Source organism: Schistocerca cancellata, unplaced genomic scaffold (genome assembly GCF_023864275.1).
Source record: "Schistocerca cancellata isolate TAMUIC-IGC-003103 unplaced genomic scaffold, iqSchCanc2.1 HiC_scaffold_355, whole genome shotgun sequence".
Classification (NCBI taxonomy): domain Eukaryota; kingdom Metazoa; phylum Arthropoda; class Insecta; order Orthoptera; family Acrididae; genus Schistocerca; species Schistocerca cancellata.
Genome location: NW_026046373.1, coordinates 25,002 through 48,747, shown reverse-complemented (window position 1 = coordinate 48,747; position 23,746 = coordinate 25,002). Strand labels below are relative to the sequence as shown.

The following is a 23,746-nucleotide window of genomic DNA, read 5'->3' as shown; positions in this document are numbered from 1 at the left end:
GCGAGTTTTAGCTCTTCTCACGGACGTTTCCGTTGTCGTTGTGTTGTGGCTCTAGGTTCCAAGCGACAGCGAGAAAACCTCAACAGCAACACATACGTGTTTAAATGAATCGTAGGGCCTTAATAAAGATAGATGAAACGGTGGCTGAGGTACTGGAGTTCTGAAGCGGCCGTATTGCGTGGGCAGTAAGCTCACTAAGTTAGTGTGTCATGCTAATAACGGGAAGGCTGTGGATTAGGTCCCACCAATGGCTATTCCATATTGCTTCCCTAAAAGGCAGCGCGAGAGACTGCCAGGCAAATCTCAAGTGATCTGTACAAGGACTAAGATGTCCACACGTCTGGAAACGTTCTCGCCGACTTCTGTGCCACGCTGACGACACGGGTTCTCGTCCGGACACCGAAGTTAAGCAGCATTTTTGCGTGCTTAGTACACGGCTCGGTGACTAACTAGGATGTCTGCGTGCTGTTGGATTCTTCAATTTTGCCTTTTCCCTTAGTTTTCGGTGTTGCTGCGCGGTAATGATACGGTCCAGCACGCTGACCCGTCTCTTGCCTCTCGGTACCCAAATTCGCGAACCTGCGGCCACAGTCAAATGAAAGGGTCCGTTGTGTGTTTGTCGAGTTGGTCTCTCCCAGTCGATTCTAGCGCCTGTCCTCTACATATACGCCCATTTGCAAGCGTCAGCTTTCGCGTCAGCCGAGCAAAGTCGAGACAAGTCGACACATGGGGACGGGACACACGATGCTGTGAATCGCAATCCACACTAGCCTACGCGGAGCGGGACGAGGGGCGAAGGAAAACCATTCGTAACACGACAGTTCGCGAGCATTGAAAACATTCTCCTGAGTAAAGGAGACAACTTCCGTGCGGTGTCCGGGTTTCAAACCCAGATCAGTTACTTGGGAAGCAACCATGCTCACCGACACACCACCACCGCCTTCTGCTACGCGCTGCTTGCGCCGTGATGTGTCGCCTTCCCTCCTGGCGCCAGAGGCCGAAGGCAATCTCGCTGTACGCGCTCAACGCCGAGTGGAAGGCGAGCACATCTGAACCCGTTTTCCTGGTGCTGCTAGGGCGATATACTGTAACTGAGCGCAGAACGAACTTTCACTGAAGAATCTGCCCTTTAATGCACATCAGGGCGAACATGAAATTTCTAATATGAAGTACCCACTGACGATCCAAAGGCGTTTCAGTATGTATGCGTCGGTACCACCGGGGCAGTGCCTAAGTATTGTAAAGTGAAGGTCGACAGCTTGAGCCTCACAGGAAGTATTTCATTGGCTTCCCACGAGTGCGTAATGCACAGCGTGGCTGTTGCTAGGAAACGGCCTTATTTGCCGTTCGTTAATATCTAGTTTTCTTTGCATCAATGTGAAAATGTTACTATTACTAAATACAGTTTGGTAGTTACAGTTCAAACTGGAAACGACGGAAGAAAGCGGTCCAACGCGCCACATTGGTTCCCGAAAGGGAGGGTGCGTTTCCTTCGCCACGTCTGACATTGTGTCTTAAATATTCTAAACCTGACATAATTACATCCTACCGAAAAAAGAAACAGATTTCGCAGCGAGGTTCTTGAGATATTGCTAGAGATGGAAGTCACTGGAGCGAATGCCTCGCACGTCAGATTGGCCGAGCGGTCTAAGGCGCCAGATTTAAGCTCTGGTTCCCGTAAGGGAGCGTGGGTTCGAACCCCACATCTGACAATGCATTTTGAACATTCTGAAACTAACATACTCCCTTGATCTTATAGAACAAGTAAATTACGCAGAAACACGCCATGCAGATTTTACTAGAGACGACAGTGACAGCAGTGTAGGCGTCGCTCGTCCGGTAGCCCGAGCGGTCGAAAAGAAATAGCGGAACATACTTTTCCTGTGGCGAGTTTTAGCTCTTCTCACGGACGTTTCCGTTGTCGTTGTGTTGTGGCTCTAGGTTCCAAGCGACAGCGAGAAAACCTCAACAGCAACACATACGTGTTTAAATGAATCGTAGGGCCTTAATAAAGATAGATGAAACGGTGGCTGAGGTACTGGAGTTCTGAAGCGGCCGTATTGCGTGGGCAGTAAGCTCACTAAGTTAGTGTGTCATGCTAATAACGGGAAGGCTGTGGATTAGGTCCCACCAATGGCTATTCCATATTGCTTCCCTAAAAGGCAGCGCGAGAGACTGCCAGGCAAATCTCAAGTGATCTGTACAAGGACTAAGATGTCCACACGTCTGGAAACGTTCTCGCCGACTTCTGTGCCACGCTGACGACACGGGTTCTCGTCCGGACACCGAAGTTAAGCAGCATTTTTGCGTGCTTAGTACACGGCTCGGTGACTAACTAGGATGTCTGCGTGCTGTTGGATTCTTCAATTTTGCCTTTTCCCTTAGTTTTCGGTGTTGCTGCGCGGTAATGATACGGTCCAGCACGCTGACCCGTCTCTTGCCTCTCGGTACCCAAATTCGCGAACCTGCGGCCACAGTCAAATGAAAGGGTCCGTTGTGTGTTTGTCGAGTTGGTCTCTCCCAGTCGATTCTAGCGCCTGTCCTCTACATATACGCCCATTTGCAAGCGTCAGCTTTCGCGTCAGCCGAGCAAAGTCGAGACAAGTCGACACATGGGGACGGGACACACGATGCTGTGAATCGCAATCCACACTAGCCTACGCGGAGCGGGACGAGGGGCGAAGGAAAACCATTCGTAACACGACAGTTCGCGAGCATTGAAAACATTCTCCTGAGTAAAGGAGACAACTTCCGTGCGGTGTCCGGGTTTCAAACCCAGATCAGTTACTTGGGAAGCAACCATGCTCACCGACACACCACCACCGCCTTCTGCTACGCGCTGCTTGCGCCGTGATGTGTCGCCTTCCCTCCTGGCGCCAGAGGCCGAAGGCAATCTCGCTGTACGCGCTCAACGCCGAGTGGAAGGCGAGCACATCTGAACCCGTTTTCCTGGTGCTGCTAGGGCGATATACTGTAACTGAGCGCAGAACGAACTTTCACTGAAGAATCTGCCCTTTAATGCACATCAGGGCGAACATGAAATTTCTAATATGAAGTACCCACTGACGATCCAAAGGCGTTTCAGTATGTATGCGTCGGTACCACCGGGGCAGTGCCTAAGTATTGTAAAGTGAAGGTCGACAGCTTGAGCCTCACAGGAAGTATTTCATTGGCTTCCCACGAGTGCGTAATGCACAGCGTGGCTGTTGCTAGGAAACGGCCTTATTTGCCGTTCGTTAATATCTAGTTTTCTTTGCATCAATGTGAAAATGTTACTATTACTAAATACAGTTTGGTAGTTACAGTTCAAACTGGAAACGACGGAAGAAAGCGGTCCAACGCGCCACATTGGTTCCCGAAAGGGAGGGTGCGTTTCCTTCGCCACGTCTGACATTGTGTCTTAAATATTCTAAACCTGACATAATTACATCCTACCGAAAAAAGAAACAGATTTCGCAGCGAGGTTCTTGAGATATTGCTAGAGATGGAAGTCACTGGAGCGAATGCCTCGCACGTCAGATTGGCCGAGCGGTCTAAGGCGCCAGATTTAAGCTCTGGTTCCCGTAAGGGAGCGTGGGTTCGAACCCCACATCTGACAATGCATTTTGAACATTCTGAAACTAACATACTCCCTTGATCTTATAGAACAAGTAAATTACGCAGAAACACGCCATGCAGATTTTACTAGAGACGACAGTGACAGCAGTGTAGGCGTCGCTCGTCCGGTAGCCCGAGCGGTCGAAAAGAAATAGCGGAACATACTTTTCCTGTGGCGAGTTTTAGCTCTTCTCACGGACGTTTCCGTTGTCGTTGTGTTGTGGCTCTAGGTTCCAAGCGACAGCGAGAAAACCTCAACAGCAACACATACGTGTTTAAATGAATCGTAGGGCCTTAATAAAGATAGATGAAACGGTGGCTGAGGTACTGGAGTTCTGAAGCGGCCGTATTGCGTGGGCAGTAAGCTCACTAAGTTAGTGTGTCATGCTAATAACGGGAAGGCTGTGGATTAGGTCCCACCAATGGCTATTCCATATTGCTTCCCTAAAAGGCAGCGCGAGAGACTGCCAGGCAAATCTCAAGTGATCTGTACAAGGACTAAGATGTCCACACGTCTGGAAACGTTCTCGCCGACTTCTGTGCCACGCTGACGACACGGGTTCTCGTCCGGACACCGAAGTTAAGCAGCATTTTTGCGTGCTTAGTACACGGCTCGGTGACTAACTAGGATGTCTGCGTGCTGTTGGATTCTTCAATTTTGCCTTTTCCCTTAGTTTTCGGTGTTGCTGCGCGGTAATGATACGGTCCAGCACGCTGACCCGTCTCTTGCCTCTCGGTACCCAAATTCGCGAACCTGCGGCCACAGTCAAATGAAAGGGTCCGTTGTGTGTTTGTCGAGTTGGTCTCTCCCAGTCGATTCTAGCGCCTGTCCTCTACATATACGCCCATTTGCAAGCGTCAGCTTTCGCGTCAGCCGAGCAAAGTCGAGACAAGTCGACACATGGGGACGGGACACACGATGCTGTGAATCGCAATCCACACTAGCCTACGCGGAGCGGGACGAGGGGCGAAGGAAAACCATTCGTAACACGACAGTTCGCGAGCATTGAAAACATTCTCCTGAGTAAAGGAGACAACTTCCGTGCGGTGTCCGGGTTTCAAACCCAGATCAGTTACTTGGGAAGCAACCATGCTCACCGACACACCACCACCGCCTTCTGCTACGCGCTGCTTGCGCCGTGATGTGTCGCCTTCCCTCCTGGCGCCAGAGGCCGAAGGCAATCTCGCTGTACGCGCTCAACGCCGAGTGGAAGGCGAGCACAGCTGAACCCGTTTTCCTGGTGCTGCTAGGGCGATATACTGTAACTGAGCGCAGAACGAACTTTCACTGAAGAATCTGCCCTTTAATGCACATCAGGGCGAACATGAAATTTCTAATATGAAGTACCCACTGACGATCCAAAGGCGTTTCAGTATGTATGCGTCGGTACCACCGGGGCAGTGCCTAAGTATTGTAAAGTGAAGGTCGACAGCTTGAGCCTCACAGGAAGTATTTCATTGGCTTCCCACGAGTGCGTAATGCACAGCGTGGCTGTTGCTAGGAAACGGCCTTATTTGCCGTTCGTTAATATCTAGTTTTCTTTGCATCAATGTGAAAATGTTACTATTACTAAATACAGTTTTGCTAGTTACAGTTCAAACTGGAAACGACGGAAGAAAGCGGTCCAACGCGCCACATTGGTTCCCGAAAGGGAGGGTGCGTTTCCTTCGCCACGTCTGACATTGTGTCTTAAATATTCTAAACCTGACATAATTACATCCTACCGAAAAAAGAAACAGATTTCGCAGCGAGGTTCTTGAGATATTGCTAGAGATGGAAGTCACTGGAGCGAATGCCTCGCACGTCAGATTGGCCGAGCGGTCTAAGGCGCCAGATTTAAGCTCTGGTTCCCGTAAGGGAGCGTGGGTTCGAACCCCACATCTGACAATGCATTTTGAACATTCTGAAACTAACATACTCCCTTGATCTTATAGAACAAGTAAATTACGCAGAAACACGCCATGCAGATTTTACTAGAGACGACAGTGACAGCAGTGTAGGCGTCGCTCGTCCGGTAGCCCGAGCGGTCGAAAAGAAATAGCGGAACATACTTTTCCTGTGGCGAGTTTTAGCTCTTCTCACGGACGTTTCCGTTGTCGTTGTGTTGTGGCTCTAGGTTCCAAGCGACAGCGAGAAAACCTCAACAGCAACACATACGTGTTTAAATGAATCGTAGGGCCTTAATAAAGATAGATGAAACGGTGGCTGAGGTACTGGAGTTCTGAAGCGGCCGTATTGCGTGGGCAGTAAGCTCACTAAGTTAGTGTGTCATGCTAATAACGGGAAGGCTGTGGATTAGGTCCCACCAATGGCTATTCCATATTGCTTCCCTAAAAGGCAGCGCGAGAGACTGCCAGGCAAATCTCAAGTGATCTGTACAAGGACTAAGATGTCCACACGTCTGGAAACGTTCTCGCCGACTTCTGTGCCACGCTGACGACACGGGTTCTCGTCCGGACACCGAAGTTAAGCAGCATTTTTGCGTGCTTAGTACACGGCTCGGTGACTAACTAGGATGTCTGCGTGCTGTTGGATTCTTCAATTTTGCCTTTTCCCTTAGTTTTCGGTGTTGCTGCGCGGTAATGATACGGTCCAGCACGCTGACCCGTCTCTTGCCTCTCGGTACCCAAATTCGCGAACCTGCGGCCACAGTCAAATGAAAGGGTCCGTTGTGTGTTTGTCGAGTTGGTCTCTCCCAGTCGATTCTAGCGCCTGTCCTCTACATATACGCCCATTTGCAAGCGTCAGCTTTCGCGTCAGCCGAGCAAAGTCGAGACAAGTCGACACATGGGGACGGGACACACGATGCTGTGAATCGCAATCCACACTAGCCTACGCGGAGCGGGACGAGGGGCGAAGGAAAACCATTCGTAACACGACAGTTCGCGAGCATTGAAAACATTCTCCTGAGTAAAGGAGACAACTTCCGTGCGGTGTCCGGGTTTCAAACCCAGATCAGTTACTTGGGAAGCAACCATGCTCACCGACACACCACCACCGCCTTCTGCTACGCGCTGCTTGCGCCGTGATGTGTCGCCTTCCCTCCTGGCGCCAGAGGCCGAAGGCAATCTCGCTGTACGCGCTCAACGCCGAGTGGAAGGCGAGCACATCTGAACCCGTTTTCCTGGTGCTGCTAGGGCGATATACTGTAACTGAGCGCAGAACGAACTTTCACTGAAGAATCTGCCCTTTAATGCACATCAGGGCGAACATGAAATTTCTAATATGAAGTACCCACTGACGATCCAAAGGCGTTTCAGTATGTATGCGTCGGTACCACCGGGGCAGTGCCTAAGTATTGTAAAGTGAAGGTCGACAGCTTGAGCCTCACAGGAAGTATTTCATTGGCTTCCCACGAGTGCGTAATGCACAGCGTGGCTGTTGCTAGGAAACGGCCTTATTTGCCGTTCGTTAATATCTAGTTTTCTTTGCATCAATGTGAAAATGTTACTATTACTAAATACAGTTTGGTAGTTACAGTTCAAACTGGAAACGACGGAAGAAAGCGGTCCAACGCGCCACATTGGTTCCCGAAAGGGAGGGTGCGTTTCCTTCGCCACGTCTGACATTGTGTCTTAAATATTCTAAACCTGACATAATTACATCCTACCGAAAAAAGAAACAGATTTCGCAGCGAGGTTCTTGAGATATTGCTAGAGATGGAAGTCACTGGAGCGAATGCCTCGCACGTCAGATTGGCCGAGCGGTCTAAGGCGCCAGATTTAAGCTCTGGTTCCCGTAAGGGAGCGTGGGTTCGAACCCCACATCTGACAATGCATTTTGAACATTCTGAAACTAACATACTCCCTTGATCTTATAGAACAAGTAAATTACGCAGAAACACGCCATGCAGATTTTACTAGAGACGACAGTGACAGCAGTGTAGGCGTCGCTCGTCCGGTAGCCCGAGCGGTCGAAAAGAAATAGCGGAACATACTTTTCCTGTGGCGAGTTTTAGCTCTTCTCACGGACGTTTCCGTTGTCGTTGTGTTGTGGCTCTAGGTTCCAAGCGACAGCGAGAAAACCTCAACAGCAACACATACGTGTTTAAATGAATCGTAGGGCCTTAATAAAGATAGATGAAACGGTGGCTGAGGTACTGGAGTTCTGAAGCGGCCGTATTGCGTGGGCAGTAAGCTCACTAAGTTAGTGTGTCATGCTAATAACGGGAAGGCTGTGGATTAGGTCCCACCAATGGCTATTCCATATTGCTTCCCTAAAAGGCAGCGCGAGAGACTGCCAGGCAAATCTCAAGTGATCTGTACAAGGACTAAGATGTCCACACGTCTGGAAACGTTCTCGCCGACTTCTGTGCCACGCTGACGACACGGGTTCTCGTCCGGACACCGAAGTTAAGCAGCATTTTTGCGTGCTTAGTACACGGCTCGGTGACTAACTAGGATGTCTGCGTGCTGTTGGATTCTTCAATTTTGCCTTTTCCCTTAGTTTTCGGTGTTGCTGCGCGGTAATGATACGGTCCAGCACGCTGACCCGTCTCTTGCCTCTCGGTACCCAAATTCGCGAACCTGCGGCCACAGTCAAATGAAAGGGTCCGTTGTGTGTTTGTCGAGTTGGTCTCTCCCAGTCGATTCTAGCGCCTGTCCTCTACATATACGCCCATTTGCAAGCGTCAGCTTTCGCGTCAGCCGAGCAAAGTCGAGACAAGTCGACACATGGGGACGGGACACACGATGCTGTGAATCGCAATCCACACTAGCCTACGCGGAGCGGGACGAGGGGCGAAGGAAAACCATTCGTAACACGACAGTTCGCGAGCATTGAAAACATTCTCCTGAGTAAAGGAGACAACTTCCGTGCGGTGTCCGGGTTTCAAACCCAGATCAGTTACTTGGGAAGCAACCATGCTCACCGACACACCACCACCGCCTTCTGCTACGCGCTGCTTGCGCCGTGATGTGTCGCCTTCCCTCCTGGCGCCAGAGGCCGAAGGCAATCTCGCTGTACGCGCTCAACGCCGAGTGGAAGGCGAGCACATCTGAACCCGTTTTCCTGGTGCTGCTAGGGCGATATACTGTAACTGAGCGCAGAACGAACTTTCACTGAAGAATCTGCCCTTTAATGCACATCAGGGCGAACATGAAATTTCTAATATGAAGTACCCACTGACGATCCAAAGGCGTTTCAGTATGTATGCGTCGGTACCACCGGGGCAGTGCCTAAGTATTGTAAAGTGAAGGTCGACAGCTTGAGCCTCACAGGAAGTATTTCATTGGCTTCCCACGAGTGCGTAATGCACAGCGTGGCTGTTGCTAGGAAACGGCCTTATTTGCCGTTCGTTAATATCTAGTTTTCTTTGCATCAATGTGAAAATGTTACTATTACTAAATACAGTTTGGTAGTTACAGTTCAAACTGGAAACGACGGAAGAAAGCGGTCCAACGCGCCACATTGGTTCCCGAAAGGGAGGGTGCGTTTCCTTCGCCACGTCTGACATTGTGTCTTAAATATTCTAAACCTGACATAATTACATCCTACCGAAAAAAGAAACAGATTTCGCAGCGAGGTTCTTGAGATATTGCTAGAGATGGAAGTCACTGGAGCGAATGCCTCGCACGTCAGATTGGCCGAGCGGTCTAAGGCGCCAGATTTAAGCTCTGGTTCCCGTAAGGGAGCGTGGGTTCGAACCCCACATCTGACAATGCATTTTGAACATTCTGAAACTAACATACTCCCTTGATCTTATAGAACAAGTAAATTACGCAGAAACACGCCATGCAGATTTTACTAGAGACGACAGTGACAGCAGTGTAGGCGTCGCTCGTCCGGTAGCCCGAGCGGTCGAAAAGAAATAGCGGAACATACTTTTCCTGTGGCGAGTTTTAGCTCTTCTCACGGACGTTTCCGTTGTCGTTGTGTTGTGGCTCTAGGTTCCAAGCGACAGCGAGAAAACCTCAACAGCAACACATACGTGTTTAAATGAATCGTAGGGCCTTAATAAAGATAGATGAAACGGTGGCTGAGGTACTGGAGTTCTGAAGCGGCCGTATTGCGTGGGCAGTAAGCTCACTAAGTTAGTGTGTCATGCTAATAACGGGAAGGCTGTGGATTAGGTCCCACCAATGGCTATTCCATATTGCTTCCCTAAAAGGCAGCGCGAGAGACTGCCAGGCAAATCTCAAGTGATCTGTACAAGGACTAAGATGTCCACACGTCTGGAAACGTTCTCGCCGACTTCTGTGCCACGCTGACGACACGGGTTCTCGTCCGGACACCGAAGTTAAGCAGCATTTTTGCGTGCTTAGTACACGGCTCGGTGACTAACTAGGATGTCTGCGTGCTGTTGGATTCTTCAATTTTGCCTTTTCCCTTAGTTTTCGGTGTTGCTGCGCGGTAATGATACGGTCCAGCACGCTGACCCGTCTCTTGCCTCTCGGTACCCAAATTCGCGAACCTGCGGCCACAGTCAAATGAAAGGGTCCGTTGTGTGTTTGTCGAGTTGGTCTCTCCCAGTCGATTCTAGCGCCTGTCCTCTACATATACGCCCATTTGCAAGCGTCAGCTTTCGCGTCAGCCGAGCAAAGTCGAGACAAGTCGACACATGGGGACGGGACACACGATGCTGTGAATCGCAATCCACACTAGCCTACGCGGAGCGGGACGAGGGGCGAAGGAAAACCATTCGTAACACGACAGTTCGCGAGCATTGAAAACATTCTCCTGAGTAAAGGAGACAACTTCCGTGCGGTGTCCGGGTTTCAAACCCAGATCAGTTACTTGGGAAGCAACCATGCTCACCGACACACCACCACCGCCTTCTGCTACGCGCTGCTTGCGCCGTGATGTGTCGCCTTCCCTCCTGGCGCCAGAGGCCGAAGGCAATCTCGCTGTACGCGCTCAACGCCGAGTGGAAGGCGAGCACATCTGAACCCGTTTTCCTGGTGCTGCTAGGGCGATATACTGTAACTGAGCGCAGAACGAACTTTCACTGAAGAATCTGCCCTTTAATGCACATCAGGGCGAACATGAAATTTCTAATATGAAGTACCCACTGACGATCCAAAGGCGTTTCAGTATGTATGCGTCGGTACCACCGGGGCAGTGCCTAAGTATTGTAAAGTGAAGGTCGACAGCTTGAGCCTCACAGGAAGTATTTCATTGGCTTCCCACGAGTGCGTAATGCACAGCGTGGCTGTTGCTAGGAAACGGCCTTATTTGCCGTTCGTTAATATCTAGTTTTCTTTGCATCAATGTGAAAATGTTACTATTACTAAATACAGTTTTGCTAGTTACAGTTCAAACTGGAAACGACGGAAGAAAGCGGTCCAACGCGCCACATTGGTTCCCGAAAGGGAGGGTGCGTTTCCTTCGCCACGTCTGACATTGTGTCTTAAATATTCTAAACCTGACATAATTACATCCTACCGAAAAAAGAAACAGATTTCGCAGCGAGGTTCTTGAGATATTGCTAGAGATGGAAGTCACTGGAGCGAATGCCTCGCACGTCAGATTGGCCGAGCGGTCTAAGGCGCCAGATTTAAGCTCTGGTTCCCGTAAGGGAGCGTGGGTTCGAACCCCACATCTGACAATGCATTTTGAACATTCTGAAACTAACATACTCCCTTGATCTTATAGAACAAGTAAATTACGCAGAAACACGCCATGCAGATTTTACTAGAGACGACAGTGACAGCAGTGTAGGCGTCGCTCGTCCGGTAGCCCGAGCGGTCGAAAAGAAATAGCGGAACATACTTTTCCTGTGGCGAGTTTTAGCTCTTCTCACGGACGTTTCCGTTGTCGTTGTGTTGTGGCTCTAGGTTCCAAGCGACAGCGAGAAAACCTCAACAGCAACACATACGTGTTTAAATGAATCGTAGGGCCTTAATAAAGATAGATGAAACGGTGGCTGAGGTACTGGAGTTCTGAAGCGGCCGTATTGCGTGGGCAGTAAGCTCACTAAGTTAGTGTGTCATGCTAATAACGGGAAGGCTGTGGATTAGGTCCCACCAATGGCTATTCCATATTGCTTCCCTAAAAGGCAGCGCGAGAGACTGCCAGGCAAATCTCAAGTGATCTGTACAAGGACTAAGATGTCCACACGTCTGGAAACGTTCTCGCCGACTTCTGTGCCACGCTGACGACACGGGTTCTCGTCCGGACACCGAAGTTAAGCAGCATTTTTGCGTGCTTAGTACACGGCTCGGTGACTAACTAGGATGTCTGCGTGCTGTTGGATTCTTCAATTTTGCCTTTTCCCTTAGTTTTCGGTGTTGCTGCGCGGTAATGATACGGTCCAGCACGCTGACCCGTCTCTTGCCTCTCGGTACCCAAATTCGCGAACCTGCGGCCACAGTCAAATGAAAGGGTCCGTTGTGTGTTTGTCGAGTTGGTCTCTCCCAGTCGATTCTAGCGCCTGTCCTCTACATATACGCCCATTTGCAAGCGTCAGCTTTCGCGTCAGCCGAGCAAAGTCGAGACAAGTCGACACATGGGGACGGGACACACGATGCTGTGAATCGCAATCCACACTAGCCTACGCGGAGCGGGACGAGGGGCGAAGGAAAACCATTCGTAACACGACAGTTCGCGAGCATTGAAAACATTCTCCTGAGTAAAGGAGACAACTTCCGTGCGGTGTCCGGGTTTCAAACCCAGATCAGTTACTTGGGAAGCAACCATGCTCACCGACACACCACCACCGCCTTCTGCTACGCGCTGCTTGCGCCGTGATGTGTCGCCTTCCCTCCTGGCGCCAGAGGCCGAAGGCAATCTCGCTGTACGCGCTCAACGCCGAGTGGAAGGCGAGCACATCTGAACCCGTTTTCCTGGTGCTGCTAGGGCGATATACTGTAACTGAGCGCAGAACGAACTTTCACTGAAGAATCTGCCCTTTAATGCACATCAGGGCGAACATGAAATTTCTAATATGAAGTACCCACTGACGATCCAAAGGCGTTTCAGTATGTATGCGTCGGTACCACCGGGGCAGTGCCTAAGTATTGTAAAGTGAAGGTCGACAGCTTGAGCCTCACAGGAAGTATTTCATTGGCTTCCCACGAGTGCGTAATGCACAGCGTGGCTGTTGCTAGGAAACGGCCTTATTTGCCGTTCGTTAATATCTAGTTTTCTTTGCATCAATGTGAAAATGTTACTATTACTAAATACAGTTTTGCTAGTTACAGTTCAAACTGGAAACGACGGAAGAAAGCGGTCCAACGCGCCACATTGGTTCCCGAAAGGGAGGGTGCGTTTCCTTCGCCACGTCTGACATTGTGTCTTAAATATTCTAAACCTGACATAATTACATCCTACCGAAAAAAGAAACAGATTTCGTAGCGAGGTTCTTGAGATATTGCTAGAGATGGAAGTCACTGGAGCGAATGCCTCGCACGTCAGATTGGCCGAGCGGTCTAAGGCGCCAGATTTAAGCTCTGGTTCCCGTAAGGGAGCGTGGGTTCGAACCCCACATCTGACAATGCATTTTGAACATTCTGAAACTAACATACTCCCTTGATCTTATAGAACAAGTAAATTACGCAGAAACACGCCATGCAGATTTTACTAGAGACGACAGTGACAGCAGTGTAGGCGTCGCTCGTCCGGTAGCCCGAGCGGTCGAAAAGAAATAGCGGAACATACTTTTCCTGTGGCGAGTTTTAGCTCTTCTCACGGACGTTTCCGTTGTCGTTGTGTTGTGGCTCTAGGTTCCAAGCGACAGCGAGAAAACCTCAACAGCAACACATACGTGTTTAAATGAATCGTAGGGCCTTAATAAAGATAGATGAAACGGTGGCTGAGGTACTGGAGTTCTGAAGCGGCCGTATTGCGTGGGCAGTAAGCTCACTAAGTTAGTGTGTCATGCTAATAACGGGAAGGCTGTGGATTAGGTCCCACCAATGGCTATTCCATATTGCTTCCCTAAAAGGCAGCGCGAGAGACTGCCAGGCAAATCTCAAGTGATCTGTACAAGGACTAAGATGTCCACACGTCTGGAAACGTTCTCGCCGACTTCTGTGCCACGCTGACGACACGGGTTCTCGTCCGAACACCGAAGTTAAGCAGCATTTTTGCGTGCTTAGTACACGGCTCGGTGACTAACTAGGATGTCTGCGTGCTGTTGGATTCTTCAATTTTGCCTTTTCCCTTAGTTTTCGGTGTTGCTGCGCGGTAATGATACGGTCCAGCACGCTGACCCGTCTCTTGCCTCTCGGTACCCAAATTCGCGAACCTGCGGCCACAGTCAAATGAAAGGGTCCGTTGTGTGTTTGTCGAGTTGGTCTCTCCCAGTCGATTCTAGCGCCTGTCCTCTACATATACGCCCATTTGCAAGCGTCAGCTTTCGCGTCAGCCGAGCAAAGTCGAGACAAGTCGACACATGGGGACGGGACACACGATGCTGTGAATCGCAATCCACACTAGCCTACGCGGAGCGGGACGAGGGGCGAAGGAAAACCATTCGTAACACGACAGTTCGCGAGCATTGAAAACATTCTCCTGAGTAAAGGAGACAACTTCCGTGCGGTGTCCGGGTTTCAAACCCAGATCAGTTACTTGGGAAGCAACCATGCTCACCGACACACCACCACCGCCTTCTGCTACGCGCTGCTTGCGCCGTGATGTGTCGCCTTCCCTCCTGGCGCCAGAGGCCGAAGGCAATCTCGCTGTACGCGCTCAACGCCGAGTGGAAGGCGAGCACATCTGAACCCGTTTTCCTGGTGCTGCTAGGGCGATATACTGTAACTGAGCGCAGAACGAACTTTCACTGAAGAATCTGCCCTTTAATGCACATCAGGGCGAACATGAAATTTCTAATATGAAGTACCCACTGACGATCCAAAGGCGTTTCAGTATGTATGCGTCGGTACCACCGGGGCAGTGCCTAAGTATTGTAAAGTGAAGGTCGACAGCTTGAGCCTCACAGGAAGTATTTCATTGGCTTCCCACGAGTGCGTAATGCACAGCGTGGCTGTTGCTAGGAAACGGCCTTATTTGCCGTTCGTTAATATCTAGTTTTCTTTGCATCAATGTGAAAATGTTACTATTACTAAATACAGTTTGGTAGTTACAGTTCAAACTGGAAACGACGGAAGAAAGCGGTCCAACGCGCCACATTGGTTCCCGAAAGGGAGGGTGCGTTTCCTTCGCCACGTCTGACATTGTGTCTTAAATATTCTAAACCTGACATAATTACATCCTACCGAAAAAAGAAACAGATTTCGCAGCGAGGTTCTTGAGATATTGCTAGAGATGGAAGTCACTGGAGCGAATGCCTCGCACGTCAGATTGGCCGAGCGGTCTAAGGCGCCAGATTTAAGCTCTGGTTCCCGTAAGGGAGCGTGGGTTCGAACCCCACATCTGACAATGCATTTTGAACATTCTGAAACTAACATACTCCCTTGATCTTATAGAACAAGTAAATTACGCAGAAACACGCCATGCAGATTTTACTAGAGACGACAGTGACAGCAGTGTAGGCGTCGCTCGTCCGGTAGCCCGAGCGGTCGAAAAGAAATAGCGGAACATACTTTTCCTGTGGCGAGTTTTAGCTCTTCTCACGGACGTTTCCGTTGTCGTTGTGTTGTGGCTCTAGGTTCCAAGCGACAGCGAGAAAACCTCAACAGCAACACATACGTGTTTAAATGAATCGTAGGGCCTTAATAAAGATAGATGAAACGGTGGCTGAGGTACTGGAGTTCTGAAGCGGCCGTATTGCGTGGGCAGTAAGCTCACTAAGTTAGTGTGTCATGCTAATAACGGGAAGGCTGTGGATTAGGTCCCACCAATGGCTATTCCATATTGCTTCCCTAAAAGGCAGCGCGAGAGACTGCCAGGCAAATCTCAAGTGATCTGTACAAGGACTAAGATGTCCACACGTCTGGAAACGTTCTCGCCGACTTCTGTGCCACGCTGACGACACGGGTTCTCGTCCGGACACCGAAGTTAAGCAGCATTTTTGCGTGCTTAGTACACGGCTCGGTGACTAACTAGGATGTCTGCGTGCTGTTGGATTCTTCAATTTTGCCTTTTCCCTTAGTTTTCGGTGTTGCTGCGCGGTAATGATACGGTCCAGCACGCTGACCCGTCTCTTGCCTCTCGGTACCCAAATTCGCGAACCTGCGGCCACAGTCAAATGAAAGGGTCCGTTGTGTGTTTGTCGAGTTGGTCTCTCCCAGTCGATTCTAGCGCCTGTCCTCTACATATACGCCCATTTGCAAGCGTCAGCTTTCGCGTCAGCCGAGCAAAGTCGAGACAAGTCGACACATGGGGACGGGACACACGATGCTGTGAATCGCAATCCACACTAGCCTACGCGGAGCGGGACGAGGGGCGAAGGAAAACCATTCGTAACACGACAGTTCGCGAGCATTGAAAACATTCTCCTGAGTAAAGGAGACAACTTCCGTGCGGTGTCCGGGTTTCAAACCCAGATCAGTTACTTGGGAAGCAACCATGCTCACCGACACACCACCACCGCCTTCTGCTACGCGCTGCTTGCGCCGTGATGTGTCGCCTTCCCTCCTGGCGCCAGAGGCCGAAGGCAATCTCGCTGTACGCGCTCAACGCCGAGTGGAAGGCGAGCACATCTGAACCCGTTTTCCTGGTGCTGCTAGGGCGATATACTGTAACTGAGCGCAGAACGAACTTTCACTGAAGAATCTGCCCTTTAATGCACATCAGGGCGAACATGAAATTTCTAATATGAAGTACCCACTGACGATCCAAAGGCGTTTCAGTATGTATGCGTCGGTACCACCGGGGCAGTGCCTAAGTATTGTAAAGTGAAGGTCGACAGCTTGAGCCTCACAGGAAGTATTTCATTGGCTTCCCACGAGTGCGTAATGCACAGCGTGGCTGTTGCTAGGAAACGGCCTTATTTGCCGTTCGTTAATATCTAGTTTTCTTTGCATCAATGTGAAAATGTTACTATTACTAAATACAGTTTGGTAGTTACAGTTCAAACTGGAAACGACGGAAGAAAGCGGTCCAACGCGCCACATTGGTTCCCGAAAGGGAGGGTGCGTTTCCTTCGCCACGTCTGACATTGTGTCTTAAATATTCTAAACCTGACATAATTACATCCTACCGAAAAAAGAAACAGATTTCGCAGCGAGGTTCTTGAGATATTGCTAGAGATGGAAGTCACTGGAGCGAATGCCTCGCACGTCAGATTGGCCGAGCGGTCTAAGGCGCCAGATTTAAGCTCTGGTTCCCGTAAGGGAGCGTGGGTTCGAACCCCACATCTGACAATGCATTTTGAACATTCTGAAACTAACATACTCCCTTGATCTTATAGAACAAGTAAATTACGCAGAAACACGCCATGCAGATTTTACTAGAGACGACAGTGACAGCAGTGTAGGCGTCGCTCGTCCGGTAGCCCGAGCGGTCGAAAAGAAATAGCGGAACATACTTTTCCTGTGGCGAGTTTTAGCTCTTCTCACGGACGTTTCCGTTGTCGTTGTGTTGTGGCTCTAGGTTCCAAGCGACAGCGAGAAAACCTCAACAGCAACACATACGTGTTTAAATGAATCGTAGGGCCTTAATAAAGATAGATGAAACGGTGGCTGAGGTACTGGAGTTCTGAAGCGGCCGTATTGCGTGGGCAGTAAGCTCACTAAGTTAGTGTGTCATGCTAATAACGGGAAGGCTGTGGATTAGGTCCCACCAATGGCTATTCCATATTGCTTCCCTAAAAGGCAGCGCGAGAGACTGCCAGGCAAATCTCAAGTGATCTGTACAAGGACTAAGATGTCCACACGTCTGGAAACGTTCTCGCCGACTTCTGTGCCACGCTGACGACACGGGTTCTCGTCCGGACACCGAAGTTAAGCAGCATTTTTGCGTGCTTAGTACACGGCTCGGTGACTAACTAGGATGTCTGCGTGCTGTTGGATTCTTCAATTTTGCCTTTTCCCTTAGTTTTCGGTGTTGCTGCGCGGTAATGATACGGTCCAGCACGCTGACCCGTCTCTTGCCTCTCGGTACCCAAATTCGCGAACCTGCGGCCACAGTCAAATGAAAGGGTCCGTTGTGTGTTTGTCGAGTTGGTCTCTCCCAGTCGATTCTAGCGCCTGTCCTCTACATATACGCCCATTTGCAAGCGTCAGCTTTCGCGTCAGCCGAGCAAAGTCGAGACAAGTCGACACATGGGGACGGGACACACGATGCTGTGAATCGCAATCCACACTAGCCTACGCGGAGCGGGACGAGGGGCGAAGGAAAACCATTCGTAACACGACAGTTCACGAGCATTGAAAACATTCTCCTGAGTAAAGGAGACAACTTCCGTGCGGTGTCCGGGTTTCAAACCCAGATCAGTTACTTGGGAAGCAACCATGCTCACCGACACACCACCACCGCCTTCTGCTACGCGCTGCTTGCGCCGTGATGTGTCGCCTTCCCTCCTGGCGCCAGAGGCCGAAGGCAATCTCGCTGTACGCGCTCAACGCCGAGTGGAAGGCGAGCACATCTGAACCCGTTTTCCTGGTGCTGCTAGGGCGATATACTGTAACTGAGCGCAGAACGAACTTTCACTGAAGAATCTGCCCTTTAATGCACATCAGGGCGAACATGAAATTTCTAATATGAAGTACCCACTGACGATCCAAAGGCGTTTCAGTATGTATGCGTCGGTACCACCGGGGCAGTGCCTAAGTATTGTAAAGTGAAGGTCGACAGCTTGAGCCTCACAGGAAGTATTTCATTGGCTTCCCACGAGTGCGTAATGCACAGCGTGGCTGTTGCTAGGAAACGGCCTTATTTGCCGTTCGTTAATATCTAGTTTTCTTTGCATCAATGTGAAAATGTTACTATTACTAAATACAGTTTGGTAGTTACAGTTCAAACTGGAAACGACGGAAGAAAGCGGTCCAACGCGCCACATTGGTTCCCGAAAGGGAGGGTGCGTTTCCTTCGCCACGTCTGACATTGTGTCTTAAATATTCTAAACCTGACATAATTACATCCTACCGAAAAAAGAAACAGATTTCGCAGCGAGGTTCTTGAGATATTGCTAGAGATGGAAGTCACTGGAGCGAATGCCTCGCACGTCAGATTGGCCGAGCGGTCTAAGGCGCCAGATTTAAGCTCTGGTTCCCGTAAGGGAGCGTGGGTTCGAACCCCACATCTGACAATGCATTTTGAACATTCTGAAACTAACATACTCCCTTGATCTTATAGAACAAGTAAATTACGCAGAAACACGCCATGCAGATTTTACTAGAGACGACAGTGACAGCAGTGTAGGCGTCGCTCGTCCGGTAGCCCGAGCGGTCGAAAAGAAATAGCGGAACATACTTTTCCTGTGGCGAGTTTTAGCTCTTCTCACGGACGTTTCCGTTGTCGTTGTGTTGTGGCTCTAGGTTCCAAGCGACAGCGAGAAAACCTCAACAGCAACACATACGTGTTTAAATGAATCGTAGGGCCTTAATAAAGATAGATGAAACGGTGGCTGAGGTACTGGAGTTCTGAAGCGGCCGTATTGCGTGGGCAGTAAGCTCACTAAGTTAGTGTGTCATGCTAATAACGGGAAGGCTGTGGATTAGGTCCCACCAATGGCTATTCCATATTGCTTCCCTAAAAGGCAGCGCGAGAGACTGCCAGGCAAATCTCAAGTGATCTGTACAAGGACTAAGATGTCCACACGTCTGGAAACGTTCTCGCCGACTTCTGTGCCACGCTGACGACACGGGTTCTCGTCCGAACACCGAAGTTAAGCAGCATTTTTGCGTGCTTAGTACACGGCTCGGTGACTAACTAGGATGTCTGCGTGCTGTTGGATTCTTCAATTTTGCCTTTTCCCTTAGTTTTCGGTGTTGCTGCGCGGTAATGATACGGTCCAGCACGCTGACCCGTCTCTTGCCTCTCGGTACCCAAATTCGCGAACCTGCGGCCACAGTCAAATGAAAGGGTCCGTTGTGTGTTTGTCGAGTTGGTCTCTCCCAGTCGATTCTAGCGCCTGTCCTCTACATATACGCCCATTTGCAAGCGTCAGCTTTCGCGTCAGCCGAGCAAAGTCGAGACAAGTCGACACATGGGGACGGGACACACGATGCTGTGAATCGCAATCCACACTAGCCTACGCGGAGCGGGACGAGGGGCGAAGGAAAACCATTCGTAACACGACAGTTCGCGAGCATTGAAAACATTCTCCTGAGTAAAGGAGACAACTTCCGTGCGGTGTCCGGGTTTCAAACCCAGATCAGTTACTTGGGAAGCAACCATGCTCACCGACACACCACCACCGCCTTCTGCTACGCGCTGCTTGCGCCGTGATGTGTCGCCTTCCCTCCTGGCGCCAGAGGCCGAAGGCAATCTCGCTGTACGCGCTCAACGCCGAGTGGAAGGCGAGCACATCTGAACCCGTTTTCCTGGTGCTGCTAGGGCGATATACTGTAACTGAGCGCAGAACGAACTTTCACTGAAGAATCTGCCCTTTAATGCACATCAGGGCGAACATGAAATTTCTAATATGAAGTACCCACTGACGATCCAAAGGCGTTTCAGTATGTATGCGTCGGTACCACCGGGGCAGTGCCTAAGTATTGTAAAGTGAAGGTCGACAGCTTGAGCCTCACAGGAAGTATTTCATTGGCTTCCCACGAGTGCGTAATGCACAGCGTGGCTGTTGCTAGGAAACGGCCTTATTTGCCGTTCGTTAATATCTAGTTTTCTTTGCATCAATGTGAAAATGTTACTATTACTAAATACAGTTTTGCTAGTTACAGTTCAAACTGGAAACGACGGAAGAAAGCGGTCCAACGCGCCACATTGGTTCCCGAAAGGGAGGGTGCGTTTCCTTCGCCACGTCTGACATTGTGTCTTAAATATTCTAAACCTGACATAATTACATCCTACCGAAAAAAGAAACAGATTTCGCAGCGAGGTTCTTGAGATATTGCTAGAGATGGAAGTCACTGGAGCGAATGCCTCGCACGTCAGATTGGCCGAGCGGTCTAAGGCGCCAGATTTAAGCTCTGGTTCCCGTAAGGGAGCGTGGGTTCGAACCCCACATCTGACAATGCATTTTGAACATTCTGAAACTAACATACTCCCTTGATCTTATAGAACAAGTAAATTACGCAGAAACACGCCATGCAGATTTTACTAGAGACGACAGTGACAGCAGTGTAGGCGTCGCTCGTCCGGTAGCCCGAGCGGTCGAAAAGAAATAGCGGAACATACTTTTCCTGTGGCGAGTTTTAGCTCTTCTCACGGACGTTTCCGTTGTCGTTGTGTTGTGGCTCTAGGTTCCAAGCGACAGCGAGAAAACCTCAACAGCAACACATACGTGTTTAAATGAATCGTAGGGCCTTAATAAAGATAGATGAAACGGTGGCTGAGGTACTGGAGTTCTGAAGCGGCCGTATTGCGTGGGCAGTAAGCTCACTAAGTTAGTGTGTCATGCTAATAACGGGAAGGCTGTGGATTAGGTCCCACCAATGGCTATTCCATATTGCTTCCCTAAAAGGCAGCGCGAGAGACTGCCAGGCAAATCTCAAGTGATCTGTACAAGGACTAAGATGTCCACACGTCTGGAAACGTTCTCGCCGACTTCTGTGCCACGCTGACGACACGGGTTCTCGTCCGGACACCGAAGTTAAGCAGCATTTTTGCGTGCTTAGTACACGGCTCGGTGACTAACTAGGATGTCTGCGTGCTGTTGGATTCTTCAATTTTGCCTTTTCCCTTAGTTTTCGGTGTTGCTGCGCGGTAATGATACGGTCCAGCACGCTGACCCGTCTCTTGCCTCTCGGTACCCAAATTCGCGAACCTGCGGCCACAGTCAAATGAAAGGGTCCGTTGTGTGTTTGTCGAGTTGGTCTCTCCCAGTCGATTCTAGCGCCTGTCCTCTACATATACGCCCATTTGCAAGCGTCAGCTTTCGCGTCAGCCGAGCAAAGTCGAGACAAGTCGACACATGGGGACGGGACACACGATGCTGTGAATCGCAATCCACACTAGCCTACGCGGAGCGGGACGAGGGGCGAAGGAAAACCATTCGTAACACGACAGTTCGCGAGCATTGAAAACATTCTCCTGAGTAAAGGAGACAACTTCCGTGCGGTGTCCGGGTTTCAAACCCAGATCAGTTACTTGGGAAGCAACCATGCTCACCGACACACCACCACCGCCTTCTGCTACGCGCTGCTTGCGCCGTGATGTGTCGCCTTCCCTCCTGGCGCCAGAGGCCGAAGGCAATCTCGCTGTACGCGCTCAACGCCGAGTGGAAGGCGAGCACATCTGAACCCGTTTTCCTGGTGTTGCTAGGGCGATATACTGTAACTGAGCGCAGAACGAACTTTCACTGAAGAATCTGCCCTTTAATGCACATCAGGGCGAACATGAAATTTCTAATATGAAGTACCCACTGACGATCCAAAGGCGTTTCAGTATGTATGCGTCGGTACCACCGGGGCAGTGCCTAAGTATTGTAAAGTGAAGGTCGACAGCTTGAGCCTCACAGGAAGTATTTCATTGGCTTCCCACGAGTGCGTAATGCACAGCGTGGCTGTTGCTAGGAAACGGCCTTATTTGCCGTTCGTTAATATCTAGTTTTCTTTGCATCAATGTGAAAATGTTACTATTACTAAATACAGTTTTGCTAGTTACAGTTCAAACTGGAAACGACGGAAGAAAGCGGTCCAACGCGCCACATTGGTTCCCGAAAGGGAGGGTGCGTTTCCTTCGCCACGTCTGACATTGTGTCTTAAATATTCTAAACCTGACATAATTACATCCTACCGAAAAAAGAAACAGATTTCGCAGCGAGGTTCTTGAGATATTGCTAGAGATGGAAGTCACTGGAGCGAATGCCTCGCACGTCAGATTGGCCGAGCGGTCTAAGGCGCCAGATTTAAGCTCTGGTTCCCGTAAGGGAGCGTGGGTTCGAACCCCACATCTGACAATGCATTTTGAACATTCTGAAACTAACATACTCCCTTGATCTTATAGAACAAGTAAATTACGCAGAAACACGCCATGCAGATTTTACTAGAGACGACAGTGACAGCAGTGTAGGCGTCGCTCGTCCGGTAGCCCGAGCGGTCGAAAAGAAATAGCGGAACATACTTTTCCTGTGGCGAGTTTTAGCTCTTCTCACGGACGTTTCCGTTGTCGTTGTGTTGTGGCTCTAGGTTCCAAGCGACAGCGAGAAAACCTCAACAGCAACACATACGTGTTTAAATGAATCGTAGGGCCTTAATAAAGATAGATGAAACGGTGGCTGAGGTACTGGAGTTCTGAAGCGGCCGTATTGCGTGGGCAGTAAGCTCACTAAGTTAGTGTGTCATGCTAATAACGGGAAGGCTGTGGATTAGGTCCCACCAATGGCTATTCCATATTGCTTCCCTAAAAGGCAGCGCGAGAGACTGCCAGGCAAATCTCAAGTGATCTGTACAAGGACTAAGATGTCCACACGTCTGGAAACGTTCTCGCCGACTTCTGTGCCACGCTGACGACACGGGTTCTCGTCCGGACACCGAAGTTAAGCAGCATTTTTGCGTGCTTAGTACACGGCTCGGTGACTAACTAGGATGTCTGCGTGCTGTTGGATTCTTTAATTTTGCCTTTTCCCTTAGTTTTCGGTGTTGCTGCGCGGTAATGATACAGTCCAGCACGCTGACCCGTCTCTTGCCTCTCGGTACCCAAATTCGCGAACCTGCGGCCACAGTCAAATGAAAGGGTCCGTTGTGTGTTTGTCGAGTTGGTCTCTCCCAGTCGATTCTAGCGCCTGTCCTCTACATATACGCCCATTTGCAAGCGTCAGCTTTCGCGTCAGCCGAGCAAAGTCGAGACAAGTCGACACATGGGGACGGGACACACGATGCTGTGAATCGCAATCCACACTAGCCTACGCGGAGCGGGACGAGGGGCGAAGGAAAACCATTCGTAACACGACAGTTCGCGAGCATTGAAAACATTCTCCTGAGTAAAGGAGACAACTTCCGTGCGGTGTCCGGGTTTCAAACCCAGATCAGTTACTTGGGAAGCAACCATGCTCACCGACACACCACCACCGCCTTCTGCTACGCGCTGCTTGCGCCGTGATGTGTCGCCTTCCCTCCTGGCGCCAGAGGCCGAAGGCAATCTCGCTGTACGCGCTCAACGCCGAGTGGAAGGCGAGCACATCTGAACCCGTTTTCCTGGTGCTGCTAGGGCGATATACTGTAACTGAGCGCAGAACGAACT

At 50.2% G+C, this 23,746-nt stretch overlaps 12 non-coding genes across 12 annotated transcripts; all 12 read left to right on the top strand.

Moving 5' to 3' along the window:
• The first annotated feature begins 1,628 nt into the window (after positions 1-1,628).
• Positions 1,629-1,712, top strand: Trnal-uaa (transfer RNA leucine (anticodon UAA)). Its single transcript has one exon. It is a non-coding gene; the product is annotated as a tRNA-Leu (tRNA).
• A 1,802-nt stretch (positions 1,713-3,514) lies between these two features.
• Positions 3,515-3,598, top strand: Trnal-uaa (transfer RNA leucine (anticodon UAA)). The gene has a single exon. It is a non-coding gene; the product is annotated as a tRNA-Leu (tRNA).
• A 1,803-nt stretch (positions 3,599-5,401) lies between these two features.
• On the top strand, positions 5,402-5,485 carry Trnal-uaa (transfer RNA leucine (anticodon UAA)). Its single transcript has one exon. It is a non-coding gene; the product is annotated as a tRNA-Leu (tRNA).
• Positions 5,486-7,287: 1,802 nt separating this feature from the next.
• Trnal-uaa (transfer RNA leucine (anticodon UAA)) lies at positions 7,288-7,371 on the top strand. The gene has a single exon. It is a non-coding gene; the product is annotated as a tRNA-Leu (tRNA).
• Positions 7,372-9,173: 1,802 nt separating this feature from the next.
• Positions 9,174-9,257, top strand: Trnal-uaa (transfer RNA leucine (anticodon UAA)). The gene has a single exon. It is a non-coding gene; the product is annotated as a tRNA-Leu (tRNA).
• A 1,803-nt stretch (positions 9,258-11,060) lies between these two features.
• On the top strand, positions 11,061-11,144 carry Trnal-uaa (transfer RNA leucine (anticodon UAA)). Its single transcript has one exon. It is a non-coding gene; the product is annotated as a tRNA-Leu (tRNA).
• Positions 11,145-12,947: 1,803 nt separating this feature from the next.
• On the top strand, positions 12,948-13,031 carry Trnal-uaa (transfer RNA leucine (anticodon UAA)). The gene has a single exon. It is a non-coding gene; the product is annotated as a tRNA-Leu (tRNA).
• A 1,802-nt stretch (positions 13,032-14,833) lies between these two features.
• Positions 14,834-14,917, top strand: Trnal-uaa (transfer RNA leucine (anticodon UAA)). The gene has a single exon. It is a non-coding gene; the product is annotated as a tRNA-Leu (tRNA).
• Positions 14,918-16,719: 1,802 nt separating this feature from the next.
• Positions 16,720-16,803, top strand: Trnal-uaa (transfer RNA leucine (anticodon UAA)). Its single transcript has one exon. It is a non-coding gene; the product is annotated as a tRNA-Leu (tRNA).
• A 1,802-nt stretch (positions 16,804-18,605) lies between these two features.
• Trnal-uaa (transfer RNA leucine (anticodon UAA)) lies at positions 18,606-18,689 on the top strand. Its single transcript has one exon. It is a non-coding gene; the product is annotated as a tRNA-Leu (tRNA).
• A 1,803-nt stretch (positions 18,690-20,492) lies between these two features.
• Positions 20,493-20,576, top strand: Trnal-uaa (transfer RNA leucine (anticodon UAA)). The gene has a single exon. It is a non-coding gene; the product is annotated as a tRNA-Leu (tRNA).
• A 1,803-nt stretch (positions 20,577-22,379) lies between these two features.
• Positions 22,380-22,463, top strand: Trnal-uaa (transfer RNA leucine (anticodon UAA)). The gene has a single exon. It is a non-coding gene; the product is annotated as a tRNA-Leu (tRNA).
• Positions 22,464-23,746: the final 1,283 nt, after the last annotated feature.